The sequence below is a fragment of the Schistocerca cancellata genome, chromosome 6 (genome assembly GCF_023864275.1).
Source record: "Schistocerca cancellata isolate TAMUIC-IGC-003103 chromosome 6, iqSchCanc2.1, whole genome shotgun sequence".
Taxonomy (NCBI): domain Eukaryota; kingdom Metazoa; phylum Arthropoda; class Insecta; order Orthoptera; family Acrididae; genus Schistocerca; species Schistocerca cancellata.
The window spans coordinates 596,526,493-596,533,945 of record NC_064631.1 but is presented as its reverse complement, the minus strand read 5'-3'; the positions used below and the strand labels follow the sequence as shown (position 1 = coordinate 596,533,945).

The following is a 7,453-nucleotide window of genomic DNA, read 5'->3' as shown; positions in this document are numbered from 1 at the left end:
GGTGCACAAATGCTGCGCAGCTAGCGCCATTCGACGGCCAACACCGCGGTTCCTGGTGTGTCCGCTGTGCCGTGCGTGTGATCATTGCTTGTACAGCCCTCTCGCAGTGTCCGGAGCAAGTATGGTGGGTCTGACACACCGGTGGCAATGTGTTCTTTTTTCCATTTCCAGGAGTGTATAATGTGTAGGACTGCTGCGAGCACGCAAAAGTGCCACAACACAACATGGCATGCACTCGACTAATGTCTGAAGTAGAACTGAAGAGCCAACGGCCTTGCCGCAGTGGTAACACCGGTTCCCGTCAGATCACCGAAGTTAAGTGATGTCGGGCTAGGCTAGCACTCGGATGGGTGACCATCCGGTCAGCCGAGCGCTGTCGGCAGGCGGGGTGCACTCAGCCCTTGTGGGGCAAACTGAGGAACCACTTGATTGAGAAGTAGCGGCTCCGGTCTCGGAAACTGACATACGGCTGGGAGAGCGGTGTGCTTACCACGTGCCCCTCCTTATCCGCATCCAGTGGCGCATATGATCTGAGGATGACACGGCGGCCGGTCAGTACCGTCGTGCCTTCATGGCCCGTTCAGGAGGGAGGGAGAGAAATGAAGAGCATTAACACCATGACTCCTGCAGGGCTGTGTATAAATCCGTAAGGGTCGAGGGGGTCGAGATCTCTTGTGAACAGCACGTTGCAAGGCATCCCATATATGCTCAATGGGGAGTTTGGTGGCCAGCGGAAGTGTTTAAACTGAGAAGGGTGTTGCTGGAGCCACTCTATAGCCATTCTGGACGTGTGGTGTGTCGCATTGTCTTGCTGGAATTGCCCGAGTCCGTCGGATTGCACAATGGACATGAATGGATGCAAGTGATCAGTCAGGATGCTTACGTACGTGTCATCTGTCAGAGTCGTATTTAGACGTATCAGGGATCCCATATCACTCCAACTGCATACGCCCCACACCATTACAGAACCTCCACCAACTTGAACACTCCCCATCAGGGTAAGATGCCTGTCATCTCGACTGCTAGTGATACGAGGCTGTTGGGATCCAGCACGGCGTTCCGTATTACCCTGCTCAACCCACCGATTCCATATTCTGCTAACAGTCATTGGATCTCGACCAACGCGAGCAGCAATGTCGCGATACGATAAACTGGAATCGTGACAGGCTACAATCCGATCTTTATCAGAGTCGGAAACGTGATGGTACGCATTTCTCCTCCTTACACGAGGCATCACAACAACGTTTAACCAGGCAACGCCGGTCAACTGCTGTTTGTGTATGAGAAATCGGTTGGAAACTTTCCTCATGTCAGCACCATGTAGGTGTCGCCACCGGCGCCAATGTTGTGTGAATGCTCTGAAAAGCTAATCATTTGCATATCACAGCATCTTCTTCCTGTCGGTTAAATTTCGCGTCTGTAGCACCTCATCTTCGTGGTGTAGCAATTTTAATGGCCAGTAGTGTAAATAAGCATTGCCGGTAAAAAATTGCAACACCGTTAATGACTACGTCATTTTATTGACAGATGAGATGACAGGTAGTTCACCATTGTGGGATTATATGATCACAAAATCAGGCCAAGTGAATTACACACAGTAAAAGTTATCCAAACAGTCGCATCAACACACCGTGTAACCCCCTCTGCGACAACGCAGGCGCTTATTCTCGCATCCAACGATCGTAAAGACACCGAGACGCCAAATGGCATCCTGCAGCGGGTTGTCCCAAGTACCTTGCGCCTTTTGTTGTAATTCGACAATGGTTCTTGCAGTTCCCTCCATCGTGTCCCAAACGTATTCAGTTGGCTAGAGAGCTGATGATCTGGCTAACCAGGGCAGTTACTGTGCATCTCGAAGAGCACGTTGCGTCGAAGCAGCCTAGTGTGGACGTACACGTCGTGCTGTAAAAGCACATCACCTTGCTGTCGAAGAAATGGCAGTAGCACAGAGATAACAGCGTGTGCAATGCCACGGGCATTGGTTACCTACGGTCGCAGGTTCGAATCCTGCCTCGGGCATGGATGTGTGTGATGTCCTTAGGTTAGGTAGGTTTAAGTAGTTCTAAGTTCTAGGGGACTGATGACCAAAGATGTTAAGTCCCGTAGTGCTCAGAGCCATTTGAACCATTGGTTACTTTACCCTGCAGAAATATCAGATGTGACCGTGAGCTGCAGCAAATGTCCTTCCAAACCATGAAGCCTCAGGTGAGACCTGTGTGCCGTGAGTGTATGCCCTCTGGAGTAAGCAGGTCTCCATGTCCACGCTATGCACGTTTACTTCAATCACTCGCATACAGTCAGAATTCGCTCTCATCACTGAACAACAGGGCGCCATTCCACTCTCCAGTCACCTCTTTCACGACACCAGAGTAGCCATGATTGGCGGTGTCATGGTATCAGTTGTAGCCTGGCCAGAGACGCACGTGACCGTAATCCCATTGCAAGCAGAAGTTTCCAGTGGTCCCTGATGGCACAGCAGGTGCAACATGTGCCCGGATTTCTTCCTGGATGATGTTCGATTGGCCATCGCAGCTCGCACAGTGCGTCGTTCTTGTGGTCCGTCCTTAGTACGCGGATGTCCAGAACTTGGTCTACAGGAGTGTTGGAATGTTCCACATATCACTGTTGAAAGCAGCGACATACCCCCAATATGTTGTTCCCAAGATGTGGAGAAATCTGTCGATACATCCATCCAGCTTCCACGGGTCCACAGTGCGACAGCGTTCAAATGGCTAAAGCTGTTCAACAGGAGTACGTACTACATTTACATCTACATGGATACTCTGCAAATCACATTCAGGTGCCTGGCAGAGGGTTCATCGAACCACCTTCACAATTCTAGTATATTCTTCCAATGATGTATAGCGCGCGGAAAGAACGAACACCTATATATTTCCGTACAAGCTCTGATTTGCCTTATTTTATCGTCGTGATCGTTTCTACCTATGTAGGTCGGAGTCAACAAAATATTTTCGTATTCGAAGGAGAAAGTTGGTGACTGGAATTTCGTGAGAAGATTCCGCCGCAACAAAAAACGCCTTTCTTTTAATCATTTCCAGCCCAAATCCTGTATCATTTCTGTGACACTCTCTCCCATATTTCGCGATAATACAAAACGTGCTGCCCTTCTTTGAACTTTTTCGATGTACTCCGTCAGTCCTATCTGTTAAGGATCGCACACCGCGCAGCAGTTTTCTAAAAGAGGACAAGCGTAGTGTAGGCAGTCTCCTTAGTAGGCCTGTTACATTTTCTAAGTGTCCTGCCAATGAAACGCAGTCTTTGGTTAGCCTTCCCCACAACATTTTCTATGTGTTCCTTCCAATTTAAGTTGTTCGTAATTGTAATACCTACGTATTTAATTGAATTTACGGCTTTTAGATTAGACTGATTCATGGGGTAACCGAAGTTTAATGAATTCCTTTTAGCACTCATGCGGATGACATCACTTTTCATTATTTAGGGTCAACTGCCAATTTTCGCACCATTCAGATATCTTTTCTAAATCGTTTTGCAATTTTTTTTATCTTCTGATGACTTTATTAGTCGATAAACGACAGCGTCATCTGCAAACAACCGAAGACGGCTGCTCAGATTGTCTCCCAAATCGTTTATATAGATAAGGAACAGCAAAGGGACTATAACACTACCTTGGGGAACGCCAGAAATCACTTCTGTTTTACTCGATGACTTTCCGTCAGTTACTACGAACTGTGACCCCTCTGACACGAAGTCACAAATCCAGTCACATAACTGAGACCATACTGCATAAGCACGAAATTTCACTACGAACCGCTTGTGTGGTACAGTGTCAAAAGCCTTCCGGAAATCCAGAAATATGCAATTGAGCCGAATTCCCTTGTCAGTAGCACTCAACACTTCATATGAATAAAGAGCTAGTTGTGTTGCACAGGAACGATGTTTTCTTCAGTGGGACATGGTTGTACCCTAGAGTGAATGTTGTAAACACTGTTCACACTAAATTCAGCGTAGTTACTGTCCGCAGAGCCAAAACAAAGGATGCACAGCAGGCCTCCTGAGTGACATCTGACCGCTGGTGACTGTGGGTAATGAGTCACTAACAGTACAATACTCCAGCATGCACACACTATACCCTGGTGCCATTGGACACGGTCTTTGAGGGTCCTGCATTTTTAACGGCAGTGTATCATGTCGTCTTTCGTTTTTCAGTCAACTGGTCAGTACATTTAAACGTATAATATCACTATAGTCAAATAAAAGTAATTAAAGTCACGCGGGTAAAGAGTGTAAACGAAAAATAAAACAAAAGGAAGAAAAAATTCGAACAAATAAAAAAGTTAATACGATTATTAAAATGATATGACAAAGGATTACACTTATACAGGGTGTTACAAAAAGGTACGGCCAAACTTTCAGGAAACATTCCGCACACACAAATAAAGAAAAGATGTTATGTGAACGCTTAATTTCCATGTTAGAGCTCATTTTAGTTTCGTCAGCATGTTCTTCCACCTACGCTCAATGGAGCACGTTATCATGATTTCATACGGGATACTCTACCTCTGCTGCTAGAACATGTGACTTTACAAGTACGACACAACATGTGGTTCATGCACGATTGAGCTCCTGCACATTTCAGTCGAAGTGTTCGTACGCTTCTCAACAACAGATTCGGTGACCGATGGATTGGTAGAGGCGGACCAATTACATGGCCTCCACGCTCTCCTGACCTCAACCCTCTTGACTTTAATTTATGGGGGCATTTGAAAGCTCTTGTCTACGCAACCCCGGTACCAAATGTAGAGACTCTTCGTGCTCGTATTGTGGACGGCTGTGATACAATACGCCATTCTCCAGGGCCGCATCAGTGCATCAGGGATTCCATGCGATGGAGGATGGATACATGTATCCTCGCTAACGGAGGAAATTTTGAACATTTCCTGTAACAAAGTGTTTGAAGTCACGCTGGTACGTTATGTTGCTGTGTGTTTCCATTTCATGATTAATGTTATTTGAAGAGAAGTGATAAAATGAGCTCTAACATGGAAAGTAAGCGTTTCCGGACACATGTCCACATAACATATTTTGTTTCTTTGTGTGTGAGGAATGTTTCCTGAACGTTTGGCCGTACCTTTTCGTAACACCCTATATACTGAGAGAGGGCTGTACAAGCAATGATCTCACGCACGGCACAGTGGACACACCAGGAACCGCGGTGTTGGCCGTCGAATGGCGCTAGCTGCGCAGCATTTGTGCACCGCCGCCGTCAGTGTCAGCCAGTTTGCCGTGGCATACGGAGCTCCATCGCAGTCTTTAACACTAGTAGCATGCCGCGACAGCGTGGACGTGAACCGTATGTGCAGTTGACGGACTTTGAGCGAGGGCGTATAGTGGGCATGCGGGAGGCCGGGTGGACGTACCGCCGAATTGCTCAACACGTGGGGCGTGAGGTCTCCACAGTACATCGATGTTGTCGCCAGTGGTCGGCGGAAGGTGCACGTGCCCGTCGACCTGGGACCGGACCGCAGCGACGCACGGATGCACGCCAAGACCGTGGGATCGTATGCAGTGCCGTAGGGGACCGCACCGCCACTTCCCAGCAAATTAGGGACACTGTTGCTCCTGGGGTATCGGCGAGGACCATTCGCAACCGTCTCCATGAAGCTGGGCTACGGTCCCGCACACCGTTAGGCCGTCTTCCGCTCACGCCCCAACATCGTGCAGCCCGCCTCCAGTGGTGTCGCGACAGGCGTGAATGGAGGGACGAATGTCTTCAGCGATGAGAGTCGCTTCTGCCTTGGTGCCAATGATGGTCGTATGCGTGTTTGGCGCCGTGCAGGTGAGCGCCACAATCAGGACTGCATACGACCGAGGCACACAGGGCCAACACCCGGCATCATGGTGTGGGGAGCGATCTCCTACACTGGCCGTACACCACTGGTGATCGTCGAGGGGACACTGAATAGTGCACGGTACATCCAAACCGTCATCGAACCCATCGTTCTACCATTCCTAGACCGGCAAGGGAACTTGCTGTTCCAACAGGACAATGCACGTCCGCATGTATCCCATGCCACCCAACGTGCTCTAGAAGGTGTAAGTCAACTACCCTGGCCAGCAAGATCTCCGGATATGTCCCCCATTGAGCATGTTTGGGACTGGATGAAGCGTCGTCTCACGCGGTCTGCACGTCCAGCACGAACGCTGGTCCAACTGAGGCGCCAGGTGGAAATGGCATGGCAAGCCGTTCCACAGGACTACATCCAGCATCTCTACGATCGTCTCCATGGGAGAATAGCAGCCTGCATTGCTGCGAAAGGTGGATATACACTGTACTAGTGCCGACATTGTGCATGCTCTGTTGCCTGTGTCTATGTGCCTGTGGTTCTGTCAGTGTGATCATGTGATGTATCTGAACCCAGGAATGTGTCAATAAAGTTTCCCCTTCCTGGGACAATGAATTCACGGTGTTCTTATTTCAATTTCCAGGAGTATATATATATATATATATATATATATATATATATATATATATATATATATATATATATAAGCCTATGTGGAAAGAATAAAAACTACAGAAAGCACATAAACTCACGTGGAACTATTATAACAAAAAGTCCATATCCATTAACGCAAAATTGAGGCACTACAGCACTGTCGTACTTTCGGAGGCACTGTATGCATCTAAAACAACACAAATAAGTGGGCAAACTAAAATCAAAGAAATAGAGGAACAAGAAAGGAAAATTCTCAGGAAAATTTTTGGCCCAGTACAAGAGCAAGGAAACTGGAAGAAGAGACCAACATCAGAATTATATAAATACACAGACATGATTACGGATACAATAAGGAAAAGAAGAATGCAGTTCTACCCACATATCCACAGGATGAATGAAAACAGAATTTCAAAGCGAATTCTTAAAGTCATCAACTCAGGCAGGGGAAAAACAAAATGGATAGAAGAAGTTGAAGAGGACCTCAGACAAGCACACATAACAGTAAACGATGCAGAAAATAGAACTGAATTCAGAAACATCATCAAGAAACATAAATTTGACACCACAACACAGAAGAGACCAGGATGCAAATGGACAGTGGAGCGAAAGAAACAACACAGTGAACACATGAAGAAAATTTGGGCCCAGAAAAAACATAAACAATCATCATAAAGGAATTCAAGTTCAAACGCTCTCTTTAAATGGGGATAATGGAAAAGAAATAATAATAATAATAATAATAATAATAATAAGGCAATGAACTGAATAAAAACCATGTGGACAAGGATAGGGATTAAAAAACCGAAGCACAAGAAGCACCTGAAACCAAAATCTTCAGCCTACCACTTAAATAGCTTAACCACAAGGCTACAGAACCGTCTGAGAAACTGACGTTATATTCAAGGCTCTAGTGAATTACGAGAAATTCTTTGTAGCCCATTACTGAGAAACAAGAGCACATCAGTGTTACTGGC

At 46.8% G+C, this 7,453-nt stretch overlaps 1 pseudogene; it reads left to right on the top strand.

The window, feature by feature from the left end:
• The first annotated feature begins 264 nt into the window (after nucleotides 1-264).
• Nucleotides 265-382, top strand: LOC126089744 (5S ribosomal RNA; annotated as a pseudogene).
• Nucleotides 383-7,453: the final 7,071 nt, after the last annotated feature.